This window comes from Cryptomeria japonica, chromosome 8, assembly GCF_030272615.1.
Source record: "Cryptomeria japonica chromosome 8, Sugi_1.0, whole genome shotgun sequence".
Classification (NCBI taxonomy): Eukaryota; Viridiplantae; Streptophyta; class Pinopsida; order Cupressales; family Cupressaceae; genus Cryptomeria; species Cryptomeria japonica.
Genome location: NC_081412.1, coordinates 340314683 through 340331793, shown reverse-complemented (window position 1 = coordinate 340331793; position 17111 = coordinate 340314683).

Sequence of the window (17111 nt, the reverse complement as noted above, 5' to 3'; positions counted from 1 at the left end):
AATATAGGCTCGGTAGGCTCTGTATGATCTTCTTCATCACTCGATAACTGGATATTCTCTTCATTTTCTTCAACAATTTTCTCGGTAAGACTTGTCAGTTGAACATAGACAAATTCATCGTAGTCTTCTGGTTCCTTGGAATTTCCTTCATCATTTCTTTCTGCAAATTCATCAATTTTCACATTTGCATTTTCTACTATTTTGTTAGATGATTTGATCAGACATTTAAATGCTTTGCTTCTAGAAGAATAACCAAGAAATGTTCCTTCTTCACTTTTCTGATCAAACTTGCCATTTCTATCATCTTTGTGTACATAGCATCTACTTCCAAAGATTTTGAAATAACTTACATTAGGTTTCTTGTCATACCAGATTTTATATGGTGTCTTCATAGTTCCTTTCTTCAGTTGTACTTGGTTCAGGGTGTAAATTGTTGTGCTTATTGCTTCTCTCCAAAATGTTTGTGGCACTTTCTTTTCAATCATCAGGGTTTTGGCACAATCCACAATAGATTTGTTTCTTCTCTCAGCTATTCCATTTTGCTGTGGAGTTCTCGGTGCAAAGCCTTGTCTTTTAATACCATGATCATTGCAGAATAAGTTGAACTCATCAGTTTTGAACTCTCCTCCTCTATCTGATCTAAGACATTTCAGTTGTCTTCCTGTTTCATTTTCAACTCTTGCCTTGTACCATTTAAACATTTGAAAAGCTTCTGATTTTTCTTTTAAAAACATTACTGACATCATCCTTGAGTAATCATCCACAAATAATATGAAATATTTATCACCATAATAACTTTGAACTTTCATAGGACCACAAAGATCGGTGTGCACAAGATCTAAAATTCCCTTAGAAGTGTAAGACTTACTTGTAAAGCTTGATCTTGTCATCTTACCCATCTGGCATCCTCGGCACATAGCATTCTCAGGTTTTTCCAAACTCGGTAGACCTCTTACTCGATGCTTCTTACTTATTTTGAACAGATTATCAAAATTTACATGACAAAACCTTTTATGCCATAACCAGGTATCATCTATCTTTGCATACAGACACTTATTCTGAGTTGAGTCAAGGTGAAATGTGTTACCTTTTGTTTGTGTCCCAGTAGCAGCTAACTTTCCATTCTTGTCATGAACTTTGACAATTCCTTTCTGAAATTCTATTCGGTATCCTGTATTGTTTAGTTGTGCTACACTCAACAAATTGTATTTCAAACCTTCAACCCAATAAACATCATTGCATCTTGCATTATCAAGAAGTGTTATAGATCCTTTACCTTTTACTAGACATGGTGCATCATTACCAAATCTTACATAGCCTCCATCATAATCTTCTAACATAACAAACTTGTGTTTATCACCAGTCATGTGATTGGAGCATCCACTATCTATGATCCAAGAATCATTAATATTTATGTGAGATATTAGGGCTTTTTCTTCATACCTTTCTTCATCTGATCCATCTTTGATAGCCACATAAACTACTTCCTCTATATCAGTTTCATCTGATTTATCATCATTGGATTCCTCATCAGCTATTAAGCATGTCTTTCTATCTCTTCTTTTGAAGTCTCAGTGTCCTCTGTAATGATTATCTTTCTGTCTATCATCTCAATAATCTCTCTTTTTAGTAGAATCTTTGTCAGGACAGTTAGAAGCCATATGTCCTATCTTATCACAATTGAAACATTTCAAAGGTAGTTTTCCTTTATACTTACCTTTGCCTCTCGGTAACCTTCTGGCTAATAGTGCTTCAAACTCTTCTTGCTTTCTAATTTCCTCATATAGTTTGTGTACTTCCTCCATGTTCTTACGAAATCTTTCGCTTGCTCCACTGTGATCTCCTTCAGAGTACTTATACTTTCTTTCATTGTAATCATTAGATTCATCAAGATGAAAAGAACTAAATGCAGATTCAACTTTATTTACCGATGACCCACTGTTATCAAAGTTACTTAACTCAAATGCATGTAGCTTACCAATAGTAGCATCTAAAGAAACTGGCATATTAGGTACAGATCTTAATTCATTGATTGCAGAGACTCGGATTGCATAAGCTAGTAGAAGGGTTCTTAACAACTTACTTGTTATATCCTTTTCTTCAATAGTTCCACCTGCTCCTTTGATTTGTACTGGGTTATGTTCTCACCTTCATTCATCCTCATAGATTCAAGTTGCCCTCTTAGACTATCCACTTTTGCTCTTTGAACATGTTCATCACCTCCATACACAAATATGAGCTTGTCCCACATTGCCTTCGCATCATTGCAGCCTTCTAGATCATTAAACTCTGAGTCAGTCAATGCAGATGTTATTTCAATCATTGCCTGGATATGTTCTTGCTTTGCCTTTATCTCTTCCATTGTCAATGGATAGGTGCTCGGTGTGATGAAATCATTCTCCAGATAATATACAACATATTCTCCAACTCCTGATAGGTGTAGCTTCATCCTTTTCTGCCATGTAGAGAAACTTGATTTGTTCAGCTTCGGTGCATCCCTCTTATACATCTTTGGATCTTTGCCTCAAGTACCTTTAAACTTTTTCTTCCAGAGTCCAATGCTTTGATACCAATTGATAGTTCTGATACTTAATGTTAAGTACAGATGCCAAGCTAATAAGATGAGAGGGGGGGGGTGAATCATACAAACTTAATCTTCCATTAAAACATCAGATTCAACCTCGGTAACATATATTTCAGTAATATAACCAAAACTGTTAAACATGCAAACTCAAAAGCATATAAACATCATAAACCTCATAACACCAGATTTAACGTGGAAACCCAAATAGGGAAAAACCACTATGGGATTTCGGACCCACTAAGAAATATACTCTTCTAGAGTATGCTCGGTTAAAAGCAAATCCTGTTAAAGATTACAAACACATTTCTAGATGTGACCCGGTTAAGGGATTTCCCTCAGATCTGTTAGGATCTTCACCTTGTTAGAAGTGACCTTGTTAAAGGATTTCAAACACTCAATCAGAATGTCACCTTGCTAGAGGGTTTTACAAATAAGACTGTTAAGTCCACTCGGTTAAGAGATTTTCTGTCACTTCATAAAATAACAGTAATAAAATCTATCTGCAACTTCACATCTAAAATGCTAAAGCAGATTCTTATTTGCTCAATACAATTTAGACATAGAACTAATCTTGTCCATGTGTTGGGCTCTATACTCTGTTATTCAAAACAGGTCTTCAAGCTTTTGTGCTCGGTAATCACTATGTAGCATCCCTGTGCATACACTTGCTCGCATACATTTTTTATCAATAGTTCCGTATTTATAAATAATTCGCCAACTGCTTAATCTCCTTGATCACATTTCCCATGATCAATCATAGCCATCAGATCTTCAAACTTTGACGAGGTTCAATGTATCCTTCGATCTGAAAATGTTTTACCCTGCCTTGGAACTTGCATACATTTCTTAGAACTTGTGCTAGGGTATTGCGGTTCAATCTACGCTGTAGATCTTCATGCCAATTTTCCTTTGCCATAGATTCTTTAACAAACTTCATTCACGGCATACCAATCATTTAATCATAGCCAGCTCATCAGCTTCCTTCATTAAATAATGCATGTAATCATTTAATGCATTCTGTTATAGCTTGGTTACAACTCAGTAAATACTAAACTTCACTCGGTAGACATTTTGCCTTCATTAACCAACAATGATAACCTTAGGGTTTACCGACTAGGTTCCTTAGGGTTTACCGACTAGGTTCTTTGCTCAGTAACATAGTATAGTATTAACCTTTCAATCAATAACATATGTATGATATCAAAACAATCTAAACATCATGATCTCATCATTGTCTAACTCAATAATAGTTGCCCATTGAATCTTATTCATCCCCTTATTCATCATATTCTTTCTGTGTCTTTTACCGACATCTTTATACTCATCAAATCATACTTCTCAAGATATGGCAACATCATACTGATTTAGAAAATCAATATCTTGACATCAATGACAAAATAATAATATCAAGACAGTAAATCATCCTTAATCAGTTATATCCATAATCATCAACAACCTTCTCAATATCCTTATTGAAATGCCAACAATCTCCCATTGTTTGTTATAATGCCAACATACTTGGGACACACAGCGTCATCTCGCGATGTCACGGTCCTTAACTTACCTACATCTTCCTTCGCAGGACTATGAGGGTCGTCTGATCTGCCCATTCATTACGTGTAGCTTTACAAAGTTTGCCCAAAACTTGCCGCTATCCTTCGAGCATCTTCCCGCTTAATTTAAAACATCGCCGTCCATTTGATGCACGTGCAAAATCATGTAAACTTTAGTTTCTCTGTACTTAAACATAGAGATATAAGCCAAAACATTAAGGTCAAACTTAGGGAAAATAAAAAACCCACTACAATATTTAAAAGGGGCCCGACCATAGTGAAAAAGACGTAAGGTCTAGGAAAAATTAAAAGGTCGACAGAAGAAATAACGCCTAGGGAAAGGAACATGGTCCCTTAGACAATGGAAAAGACCCTCAAGTTTAAGTAAAAAGGTAATGAAGAAACATAACAGGCTTCAGGTTTTAAAATAAAAGGCTCACCCGGGAACATCTAAACCTAAGAACCTAAAAGTCTGAGGGTAACACAGAGAGCAATATTAATTCAAAATGACAAAACATTGTCAAGGACATCAAATTTTTCTCCCTCGACAATCTTCTCATATCTCCTCTTCAATATCAATAATTAAATTGACAACCCAGTTTGACAAGTCATCCACCTCCATATTGCTAATCCATCGTATATGAGATATTTTAAAACTCTTTAAAGGATAACAATAGCTCCCTAATGACTTTCACCAACTTGTTGATTTTCCAATTCTTAGAGCCACCCTTAATAATAATATGTGAATCCCCCTTTAAATGGACCAAGGAAGTCAATAATTTATTTGCTAACTACAAGAAGAGTCGCCTTTTCTTATACAACATTGTCTATTACTGGGCCAAGCCTCTATTTACTCCATGCTAATTTTTGTCCTTCCAATCTCTAGCAACACATCCAACTTCAAATGGGCCAAGATTCCCTTTTGAAGATCCATCAAATTTGAATTTGATCTAATGATATTTGAGTGCTGACTGTTCCACCATTTCATCAATAAAATCTAGATGATTAATTCGCCACGACCCATTAAAAAGCCTAAATTTAATGAGAGGCCAAAAAGCCCGAATCCTTCTATCTTCTGTATTGTATGAGAATCTTCTGCACTGTATGGATATTTATCCAAACTTGTGGAATTGGCTTCTGAAGTTACCGATTCAATATAGTTTTCAATTCTAATCAAATTTTGGACCAGAGTTTCCTCCTTATCCTAGAAAATACAATGGTTTCTTTCTTTCCACGCCTCCCAAATTAATGCAGATGGACTAATATGCCAAATACTTGAGCAAACAAATATCGTGTTTGCAAATTTCTAGCCCTGAAACATCTCCTTTAAAGAAGCTGGAAAGGGGATCTACCTTTTAATTTGTTGAGAAAAAAATACCAACATGAATGCGTAAACTTATAGTGAAGCAAAAGATGATCCACTAATTCAGGTCTATTTTTGTATAGCACACATTTGAACAGACCTACAAACCCAATCTTGTTCAAATGCTCACTAGTGAGAATTCTACCATGCAATGCCAACCATATGAAATAGCCCACTTTTGGAAGATAATGCCTTCCTTGACAAAGATTACGGGGCCAACCATGATCCTCTTCCTCTGCTTCCAACAATTTATAACCAATTTTCATTGTGCACGTCCCATTTTTGAACCACACCAAACTAAAGTATCCTTATCATGAGAGATGTTCCTAAGTTTCTCTAGCAAATTTGGATCCAAATTGAGATTTGAAGGGTCCCTCCAAGACCAAACTCTCAAACGATCCACTAATTTGCATTCCAAAAAGTGTATGACTTTGCTACCCCACCTGTCTATAGTAATGTTCTTCAAATCCTATAGAGAATCATTTGATCTCAACACTTCAATTCCCTCCCATGAGTCATCCCAAAAAAGAGCCAAACGGCCATCCCCAATTCTTCACGATAAGTGATATGTGATCACTAGTTGACAAGCTAACATAAAGTTACAAACTGTTAACCATTTGATAGGGTTTCTAATAGTAAGAATACACTCTCTATCAAGAGAATCAAAATATTTCGCTTGTAAAATTTTGATCCATCTCAGCTCTAGATTAGCATATATAATCCATACCAACTTCACTCCCAAATTGTTATTCAAAATATTTTGACATTATTTATATTGTTGACACCAATTTTATGCCACTAAAATGTTGTGCAGAAGTGCTTTATTTTTTAAATCCTACAAAGCTAGTTGAGAATCCTAATCCTACAACTTTTCTTAATGTATCTAGATAAAAATCTTCCATCATGGCTATCTCTACAAAAAATGCTAATGTTACACATGTTAGTCATAGGAGGGAATCCTATCAATAAATACTCTTACATACATGTCCTCCAGTTGTTTCCCAACCATTTCTTATACCCACACATCATAATGTTCTACCTTCCTACTCTTAAGCTTTGCCTACTTATCACAATGTTACACCTCCATCACAATTTAATATGCCCAATTCCAACTCATCCATTGAAGCCACTATAAAAAACTTAGCTCAAAAGTGTTTCATCTTTCCAACAACAATTGGCTTCTTTAACCTTATCCAAATTTAATGTTCCTATATGTGATTTTGATAGTTCACTTTTCGATGACATTGTCCATACTCTTGTCCCCCAATACATGGAAGTTACCCATTTGGAGTTATATAAGGAAAAGGTGACCCCAAAACTCAAATTAAAATATTTCAAACTTTGTGTAGTGACTTCTCACATGATCATAGAATCATGGCAAAAATATTCACTCGTACATTAAGAGATAAAGATTTGCATTGGTTTTGTTCCTTTCCTCCTCATTCAATTGATTATTTTCATAAATTGTGTAATGTGTTTATGCAACATTTTCAAAACAATATTGGTCCTCAAATTACTTTAACTGATTTGATCCATTGTAAGCAGAGAGTTAAAGAAAAAGTGACTAATTTCTTTGGTAGATACAAACATTTGCATTCACAAATTGTTTATCATGTGCCTGATGGTGATATTCAAAGAATTTTCATTCATAATTTACAAAAAGATACTAGAGATAAGCTTTTATTTTCTGATTTTACATCTTTCACATCTTTATGTGCAATGCTTCATAATTACTAGCTTCAAGTGAGTCAATTCGAATCATATTCATTAAGGGCTTCAATTGATAAGAATGGAAAATCTCATGATTCCTTTAAAAAGTTTCATAAACAAAACAAGAATTTCATCAAGATCAATAATAATTATTTCAATCGTATTGATACACAAGTGGCAGCTACAACATTAGGTTTGGCCCCTTTATCATCAATCTCTACATGTTGTAATTTACTCCTCTTTCTGAATCATTCTTAGATTAATTAATGCTAATTTGATGAAGCTTCCTATAACCAAGTCGATAGATCCCCCTAAGCCTTTGCTAGCTTCCTTCTATTTTAAAACATTTTTCCAATACCATTCTCAAGTTGTCCATGATACTAAGAAGTGATATGAATTGAAGCATGCAATCCAAGATCTTATTGATTCCAACATTATAATCGTGGAGGGTGTGAATGATAAAAGAAATAAATCCATCGCACCCCCTAATCAAACTTGCAGATATTTAGTAATCATTTTCCTTGTCATTCTACCATTGTTATTGAACCTAAGCAACTAAACTATACAATTGATGATATGTGTGTAGAAACTAATAACAATGTTGTGAACCTTATTGAGAAATCAAAGCCTAAACCCAACTCTCATGTCACATTTGACTCAAGAGAGATTATTGATGCACCTAATGGACCATTATGCATTACTGCAAAAATTAAAGGAAAGCTCTCATGAGGGGTGCTCATCAATCCAATATGTATGGTGAATTTTATTACTAAAGAACATATTAATACACAATAATTATATCAAGATACATATGATAAATTTGATGCTATGATTAAGGTTTGTGATGGTTTCACTTGTCCCACCAAAGGTCCATCACCCTTCCTACATCAATTGGTACAAACCATTATCCCTACCTCCAACCAATTTTGTGTTAAGTTGGGACACCCTTGGCTCAATTCCATGAAAGTTATCCCTTACACCATCCATAACTATTTGAAGTTCCCTCACAATGGGCATATTATCGCAATCAATCATAGTCTTTATAAGTACTTATAGAAACATGGAAACTTCACCCTTGATTACTTTTGTCGTGAAAAACCTAAATCTTTGCAACCCCGAGAACATGTCCTTTTCTTATCTTATAAAACTTCAAACATAAAAGGATAACAACCTCGAATAAACCTAAGGATTATTCACCTATGAATATTCCTCCTCCAAATCTTGGACTTGGACTTCGTCCTACCCTTCCTATACCTCCTCTATATGTTGTGGTTCCACCTCCTACATGTTATAAAGGAAAGAACCCAACATTTTGTATTTCTCAACCTAGTGAGGTTTCTTTAGTTCCTCCTTCTACAAAGGAAGAAATGAAGCCTATGTTGATTGATCCCCAACCTTCACAAGTTTCAAGTCATATGAAGAGAAATCATAGTGTGAGAGAGCGTCGATGAAAACTTCATGCTAAGGCTTGTGAACTTGCTTCCCAAATAATTTCCTCCCCTAAGCCATTAAGTAGTGACTTAGACCCATTTACCCAACCTTTTCCTTATCCTAGGGAAGAGATTTATCTTCCATGTCAAAAATTAAAGTTATCTATGTAAAATTATTGTTCATCTCCTTTGTGCATTAAAGATCCTATTGTGATTACTTTGGATGGTGATATTGATAATAATGATTTTAATGCTATGTATGAGACTATTGAGATTAATCATGAGCTATCTTCAAGATTTTCAAAAGTATTGATCCTAGTTCCTAGTGACAAACAAAGTGATTTGTCATTAGAGAATGGTCCTTTTTTGGAATCGGTTGTAGCTCCATATACAGTACTTCTCGTTGCCCCTCTTGCATCTTGTCCACCATCCCTAAAAGATGTTGAGAAAGATTTGGAGATGGATGATTTTCTAGATTAGCTTCACTTGTACTACATGGAGTCTTTTGTGTGTTTTCTTACAAGTAATGTATTTCCCTCATGATGTGATCTTTGATGTGTTTGTGTTATGTTAAGCTCTCTTTGGATGACCCTTGTTGCTCCATTGGTTTAAAGTAACGAAGGGACCAAACCTGTTGTGACATTCTTCTATTTGTATCTTAATTCTTCTATATGTCATAAATGTGCCTTTGTGTTGTCTACTTGGGGATGATGCAAAGCATTGAGATCTCTCTTTTTGGTCTCTTCCATGTTGACCCAAAAAGACACTTGTTTTTCATCTTTTGTGTTTTTCTTCCATTGTGTTCGTAGTTCCACTACCTTAGGGGATGAGGGCAATTCATTACAATCATAATGTATATACATGATTTATCTGATGTATATAATAACCCTAGTTAGTGGATCCTTTATGTGATCCTTCTTTGTGTCTTTTGAACCACCACCTTTGATTTTATCATGCTTGGGGCTATTTCATTGTTGCGACATGCTTTTCTTTTTTATGCATGCATTCTACCTTAAAGCAATTGTTCCTAGTGAGGCATTAATAATCAATTTAATGTGGGGACATGCATGTTTCTCTTTGTTACACTTTGTGCACACACCATGAGATTTGGTTTGTATACTTTGATTAAAAACCATTACATGTTTGGTGGAAATTGCAACACCCATTTTGCAGTCAATCTTTATTCTAGATTACTTTGCAAACCGAGGCATTATTTTTTGTAATCTTCGTGCATAAATTTTTATAGTTCAAATTTTTTCTTTCCCAACATGACTCATAGTAAGATTAACCTTACTAGAAAAACATAGTCATGCTCTTTCTTCTCTATTTTCTTCATATGTTGCTCCTTTTATCTTGATATTAGATTGATAGAATCCTAAGTCCCTAGGCACTTCATCTTTCATGCCTCTTTAATATCTTCATGAAAGTTTTTCAATGCTATTTTGTACTTTACTGAGAGTTGAGCATAGGTTCATACTCCCACTAAAGTGGGAGCTAAATGTAGCATCATAAATTGTATCCTTATACAATTTTATACTCACTTGGGCCTCACTTTGGATTTTCTACTTTCTATGCCCTAATTATGTTATATTTTGCTCACACCAACATTATATCTTCAATCCTCATTTTATGCTCTTGTCTCTAATCCTTGATTTAGCCTTGATGGGTTGGTCAAGAGTACCTAGTTCCCTTGACCTCCTGCCCTAGGATGCCTAGCACCCTTGTCTAGACCAAAAGGGCCCAATTTTGGACCCTCTAATGGTTGGAAAATTTTGGCGGGAATATATTTCTCATGTCATCCTTCTTTGCAATTTTAAACAAGTTGTGGGGTGAGGTATAAAAGCAAGTCATGTTGATTTTAGTTAGGGTGAAGAGCGGATTCCAATTGCCTAAGGCAACATTGGAATCCACCCTAAAGGGCTAGGCCCTTTAGCCTCTCCTCTAGCATGTGGGGTTGGGCCCTCTTTACTATGTGTTGTGTTCAAATAAAATAGGGCCAACCTCTTAAAAGGACACACTACACTAAATCAAAAGATAAAATATCTTTGGCGCCAAAATACCACATTCTAAAGCCGACCTAATTAAGGATAAGATGGATATAAATAAAGATGCAAAATGAAACATTACACACACTTGCAACACATACATCAATTGTGAAATTCGGTCTGCAACCAGCTAATGCAAAATACATCAGAAAGGTGCGAATTCATTTCAAGTCAAGTGTGAACCTTTTAGCTCCTCCTTCATTGTCATCTTTGTTGTTGAAAGTGCGATCTCCATCCAAGTAGAGGTGTTGGCCCTGCATATTATCTCAGAACTATAGCAAACCTGTGAATGTTGAAAGAACAGACCTGATTGTTGATTCATCCACTAAGGAGAAGTGAAGACCTAAACAATAGACTGCATACCTATTGTTGATTGATGAAGACAACCTAAGAAGCAGATTTTGTGCTGACCTAATTCCTGAGTGAACTCCTTCATCAAATCCCTAAGAGATAAGTTGTAATCAGAACATTATGCTTAATACATAATCAGATCTGAGGATCTTTCTTGTTGGGTTTTTCCTCCTAGGAGGTTTTCCCAGTGTACTTGTGTGTTGTGAGTTCATTTTGTTCATTTCTCTACTTATGCTTAATTATGGAAAATCCTAACACTAACAACAATCAACATTAATCTGGAAATTTAGATAGATTTCTATTTTCTGATTATTGTATTAATCTGAAAGTCTAAAAATTAACATGGTATCAGAGCTATAGGCTAGATCAACTTTCAGATCTTAGAATTTAGTACTCTTTTATTTCTAGATTATTGTCTCATTCTCAGGTCAGGTCAATGGGGCTAAAAGTTGAAGATAGGCTCGATGGAAATCTCAACTTTTCTGCATGGAAGGTTCGCATCATGGTTGCCCTAGAGGAAGAAGATATTCTTCACTTCATAGAAGAGAAAGAGCTAATTGAACCTACAAATGCAGCTGAGCTAAAGAAATTCAAAAGGAATGTTGTCAAGGCCAGAAAGCTCCTTATTGATTCAATTAAAGATCAGCTAGTCACCTCCATTTCCTCATTTACTACATCAAGAGAAATATTCAGTCATCTACAAGGTACTTATGAAATCAACAATCTTAGTAGGGAAATTACTTTGAGGCAGCAATTACTTAATATCAAGATGTCAAAAGAAGATTATGTTATGTTATTTCATGAGGATTTCAAAACTAAAGAATCAACTAGGTACAATTGGACATAACATGGAAGACAAGGATCTTGTTATGATTGCTCTAAATGGTCTACCATACTCATGGGATTCCTTTATTCAAACCATAAGTGGAAGAATTGAATTAACTACCCTTGATCTTCTTAAGAATGATTGAATTCAAGAAGAGTCGTGTCTTATCACAAGGGGACAACTCAAAAGTCCTCAAGTGAATGATCAGCATGTACTTGCAGTCTAATGCAAGAAAGGTGGCCATTGGAAGAATAATAATCCTAAGAGGAATAAAGACTTTAGATTATCAAATGCTCAGAATACTTGGAAGAAGCCAAGAGATCTCTCTCGTGTTCGATGCTTTAGATGTGACAAATTTGGTCACTATGCTAAAGAATGTCAAAATGAACCTCTGCAAAGAGAAGCCAACCTAAATGAAGTCTCAGATCAAAACGAGGACTTCCTATTCATTTCTGCCCTGTCAACCAGCATTCCCATAGACAATAACACATGGTTGATTGACAGTGGTGATTCTAGACACATCACAAGCTATTGTGAGAATCTTTCAGACTTAATAGAGAAATATAGCAGTCTACATGTAGTAATTGGTAATGATGCTAAATATTCGGTAAGAGGTTCTGGCACTACTTCTCTGAATTTAGATTCTGGTATTCCTCTTCACCTTAGTGATATCTTATTTGTTCTTGGAATTAAAAGAAATTTAATTTCTATTTCCGCTCTAGAAGATAAAGGTTATCAAGTTGCATTTTCTGAGGGTAAAGTCATTGCTTGGCCTAAGAAGGCTAGTTTTAAATCTGCTCGTATAATTAGAAATAGATATGGTAGTTTATATAATCTCTCTGCTAACCCTGTTCAAGCCCTCATTAATGAGGCTCCTAAATCTTGTGAGCTATGGCATAGAAGACTTGGACACTTACACTTTCGAGCACTTCCCTCCCTTGGAAAGATTGTCAAAGGTATGTCTAAACTCAGTCAAATTCATGATGATACATGCAAAGGTTGTGCTATGGGTAAAAATGTTAAAAGTCCTTTTCATAAAAGTGAAAGTAGAGCTAAAGAAAAACTAGAACTTGTTCACTCTGATTTATGTGGTCCTATGCCTGTAGCATCTCCTAGTGGATTTCTTTATTATGTAATCTTCATAGATGATTTCTCTAGGAAAACTTGGATCTACTTCTTGAAATCTAAAGAATCTGATGAAGTCTTAAGTAGATTTAAAGAGTTTAAGGCATTGGCTGAAAACATTTCTAGTAAAAGAATTAAATGTTTAAAGATCTAACAATGGAGGTGAGTATACCTCTGGTAGATTTCATGATTTTTGTGTTGAGATAGGAATTAAGAGGGAGTTCTATGTTCCCTACAATCCTCAACAAAATGGGGTCGCTGAAAGAAAGAATAGAACAATTATTGAGGTTGCAAAGGCTATGATTCATGATCAAGATTTGCAGACTTTTCTATGGGTTGAGGCTTCTAGAACAACAGTATATATTCAGAATAGATGTCCTCACCGTGTTCTAAAGAATATGACTCCTAAAGAAGCCTTCACTAGATCCATACCTGACATCAGCCACTTAAGAATTTTTGGAAGTCTTGTATATGCTCATGTACCCAAAGAAAAGTGAACCAAGTTGGAGCCTTCCGGGAAGAAAGGAATGCTAGTTGGATACAGTGAATCCTCCAAAGCCTTCAGGATCTACATTCCAGGTCAAAGGTATGTTGAGGTAAGTAGGGATGTTACTTTTGAAGAAGATATTGCATTTAAGAAATCAAAAGGTTCTCTTGTTATTGATGAGGCTAATGATAATCAAGATATGAATGTTGATACTAACCTTGAGATTCAGAGGGAGTTTATTGTGCCTCCACCTCAAGAAGCGCATAATGATCCACCTGAGCCTATTGATCCCATGGATGTACCTGGTGACATTGTTGGTAGCAAAAAGAGGCCACTTTGGGTGAGAAACACCATTCAAGAAGCTGAAAGATTTGAAGCCCCCAGTGGTACCTTTAGAGAAAGCAAGAGACCTCAAGTATTCTCCAACTATGTTGCAGCTAACTCTGATTTTGCAGATCCATCAGAGTACAGGTAGTTGATTGGATCATTGATGTATCTAGTTAACACTAGACCAAATATATGCTATGCAGTGAATGCTCTCAGCCAGTTCATGAGCATGCCTAAACATGTTCACCTTATTGCAGCAAAACACATCCTGGGATACTTGCAAGGCATAGTTGGCTTTGGGCTGAAGTATCCAATGAAAACTCCAATGACCTTAGAAGGTTACTCAGATGCAGATTGGGCAGGAAGTGTAAAAGACAGGAAAAGTACTTCAGGCATCTGCTTCAACTTAGGATCTACAGTGATTTCTTGGGCTCGCAGAAAATAGTCCTTAGTGGCACTAAGTACAGTTGAAGCTAAGTACATTGCAGCAAGTGTTGCTTCTAGGGAAGCAGTATGGCTTCGTAAGATTCTCGCTGGGTTGTTTGGACAACCTTGGAAACCCGCAGTCATTCATTGTGATAATCAGAGTTGCATAAAGATGTTTGTTAATCTAGTGTTTCATGACAGGTCAAAACATGTGGAAACTCATTATCACTTCATTCAAGATATGGTGCAAAGAGGCGCTATTAAGCTGAAGTATGTCAGTACTGATGATCAGATTGCAGATATCCTTACCAAGCCTCTATCCAAGGTGAAGTTTGTGTACTTCAGAGACAGGCTTGGCATTTCAGAAAATGAAACCTTGGTTGAGAGGGAGTCTCAACCTCAGTGATGCATTGTGTTGCATCAACCACCCTCTGTGGGCAATGTAAGGTGGTAGTCTTCTCAGGGAGAAGAGTAATTGTTATCATCCTCTCTGAGCAACGTAAGATGGTAGAAAAGATCCTCGCCACCCTCTGCGGGCAATGTAAGGTGGATCCAGTCTATGCTTGTGTGCAAGATGGAAGATTTTTGTTATGTAATTCCATTATATGCTTGTGTGCAAGATGGAAGTCTACTATGTTCTGATTATGTAATCCATTCTTTTCTTGTGTGCAAGATGGAAGATATTGATATTCAGATTATGTTTTCTTCTCCCTAATTAAGAGAGAGTGTTGGTTTTAATAAGGGTAAAGAGAGGATTCCAATTGCCTAAGGCAACATTAGAATCTGCCCTAAAGGGTTGGGCCCTTTAACCTCTCCTCTAGCGTGTGGGGCTGGGCCCTCTTTAGTATGTGGTGTGTTCAAATAAAATAGGGCCAACCTCTTAAAAGAACACGCAACACTAAATCAAAAGATAAAATATCTCTGGTGCCAAAATACCACATTCTAAAGCCGACCTAATTAAGGATAAGATGGATATAAATAAAGATGCAAAATGAAACATTACACACACTTGCAACACATACATCAATTGTGAAATTCAGTTTGCAACCAGCTAATGCGAAATACACCAGAAAGGTGTGAATTCATTTCTAGTCAAGTGCGAACCTTGTAGCTCCTCCTTCATTGTCATCTCTATTGTTGAAAGTGCGATCTCCATCCAAGTAGAGGTGTTGGCCCTGCATATTATCTCAGAATTGTAGCAGACCTATGAATGCTGAAAGAACAAATCTAATTGTTGATTCATCTACTAAGGAGAAGTGCAGACCTGAACAATAGACTACAGACCTATTGTTGATTGATGAAGACAACCTAAGAAGCAACTTGTGTGCTGACCTAATTGTTGAGTGAATTCCTTCATCAAAGCCCTAAGAGATAAGTTGTAATCAGAACATTATGCTTAATACATAATCAGATCCGAGGATCTTTCTTGTTGGGTTTTTCCTCCTAGGAGGTTTTCCTAAGGTACTTGTGTGTTGTGAGTTCATTTTGTTCATTTCTCTACTTATGCTTAATTCTGGAAAATTCTAACACTAACAACAATCAACATTAATCTGGAAATTTAGATAGATTTCTATTTTCTGAGTATTGTATTAATCTACAAGTCTAAAAATTAACAAGTCATACCCCCTCATTTGAAACAACTCTCCAAAAATTTACATTTACACTTTTTTAAATTGAATTGAGCAAGTAATCCAACATTATTAGAGAAATGAAGGAGAGGTCAAGTATTTAATTTCAAGCATCCAAGATGGCATCCATGATCAAATTCTTATGAAGACATTTATACATTCCTACATGACCAAATCAACCTTTCTATTAAAACTTCAAGACAAAGGAGATTCATGAAGGTATAATATTCCAATTTAGCATTTCAATTTCAAATCTAGCCTCTACCCCTTTCACGGGGGCTTCACCTACTAGGTAATATGATAACACATACATTCACATTGGGGGTTTAATATCCCCAAAATCCAAAGGAATATATTGTTGATATATTAAGGATGTAGGGGTTTTATAAATTGCTATCCCAAATACGAATATTCAAAGGTATTTTTTATTCGCCAAATGTTAGAAGTAGGGTTTGGACATAGGACTTCCACATGTGTCATCATCGGTGGATCGTGAGAGTAAAAAATTCAAAACCATTAGCTATAACAAGATTTTATCGATGGTCATCCCTTCTGATGTGTGCTTCCATGTATACATCGTCAAGTCCGCAAGATGATATTTGAACTTTTATAGAACTCAAGAATTTCACTGGCGAGTTTTGTTTTTTAGAGTATATTTCACTCAGACAAAATGGCTAACTAGCCGACAGAAATATACTGCAACTAGTGTTAAATATACTAGTCACAGTATATTTTTGTCGGCTTGTTAAACGCTACCAAAAAATGAGAACAATTTGAACATAGGCGAAGGACAAGTTGGATGCAGCAAATGCATTTTGAATTTAAATTATATTCATTTTGAGTCAAACAATGTTCATTTAGAAGGTGGGAAGTAAACCTCATGAAAACCTGCAACTTCAAGCCCCTTATCAACATTTACAGTCAAAGAGGACCGAGAAATAATACTTAATCAAGTATTTAGAAAAAATCTTGTCCCCTCCATTTAAATATTATTCTCATTCATCTGTTTTAACTTAGTAAAGTCGACCATGGAAAGCACTATTACATCTATGAAAAAAATAGTAAACTAGGGTGAAGAACACATGAAAAACCATCATTTGATTTGTAAGTAAGAGCTAGTGAATATTGATTACAGTTTACAATATCTAACAATACCAATAGAAAAACACTAGAAAAAATGCCCACGAGCGAGTATGGAGATATCAAATAGAGAAAAAGAAATTGTCACGACAAGATAATATATAAGAAAACTATAA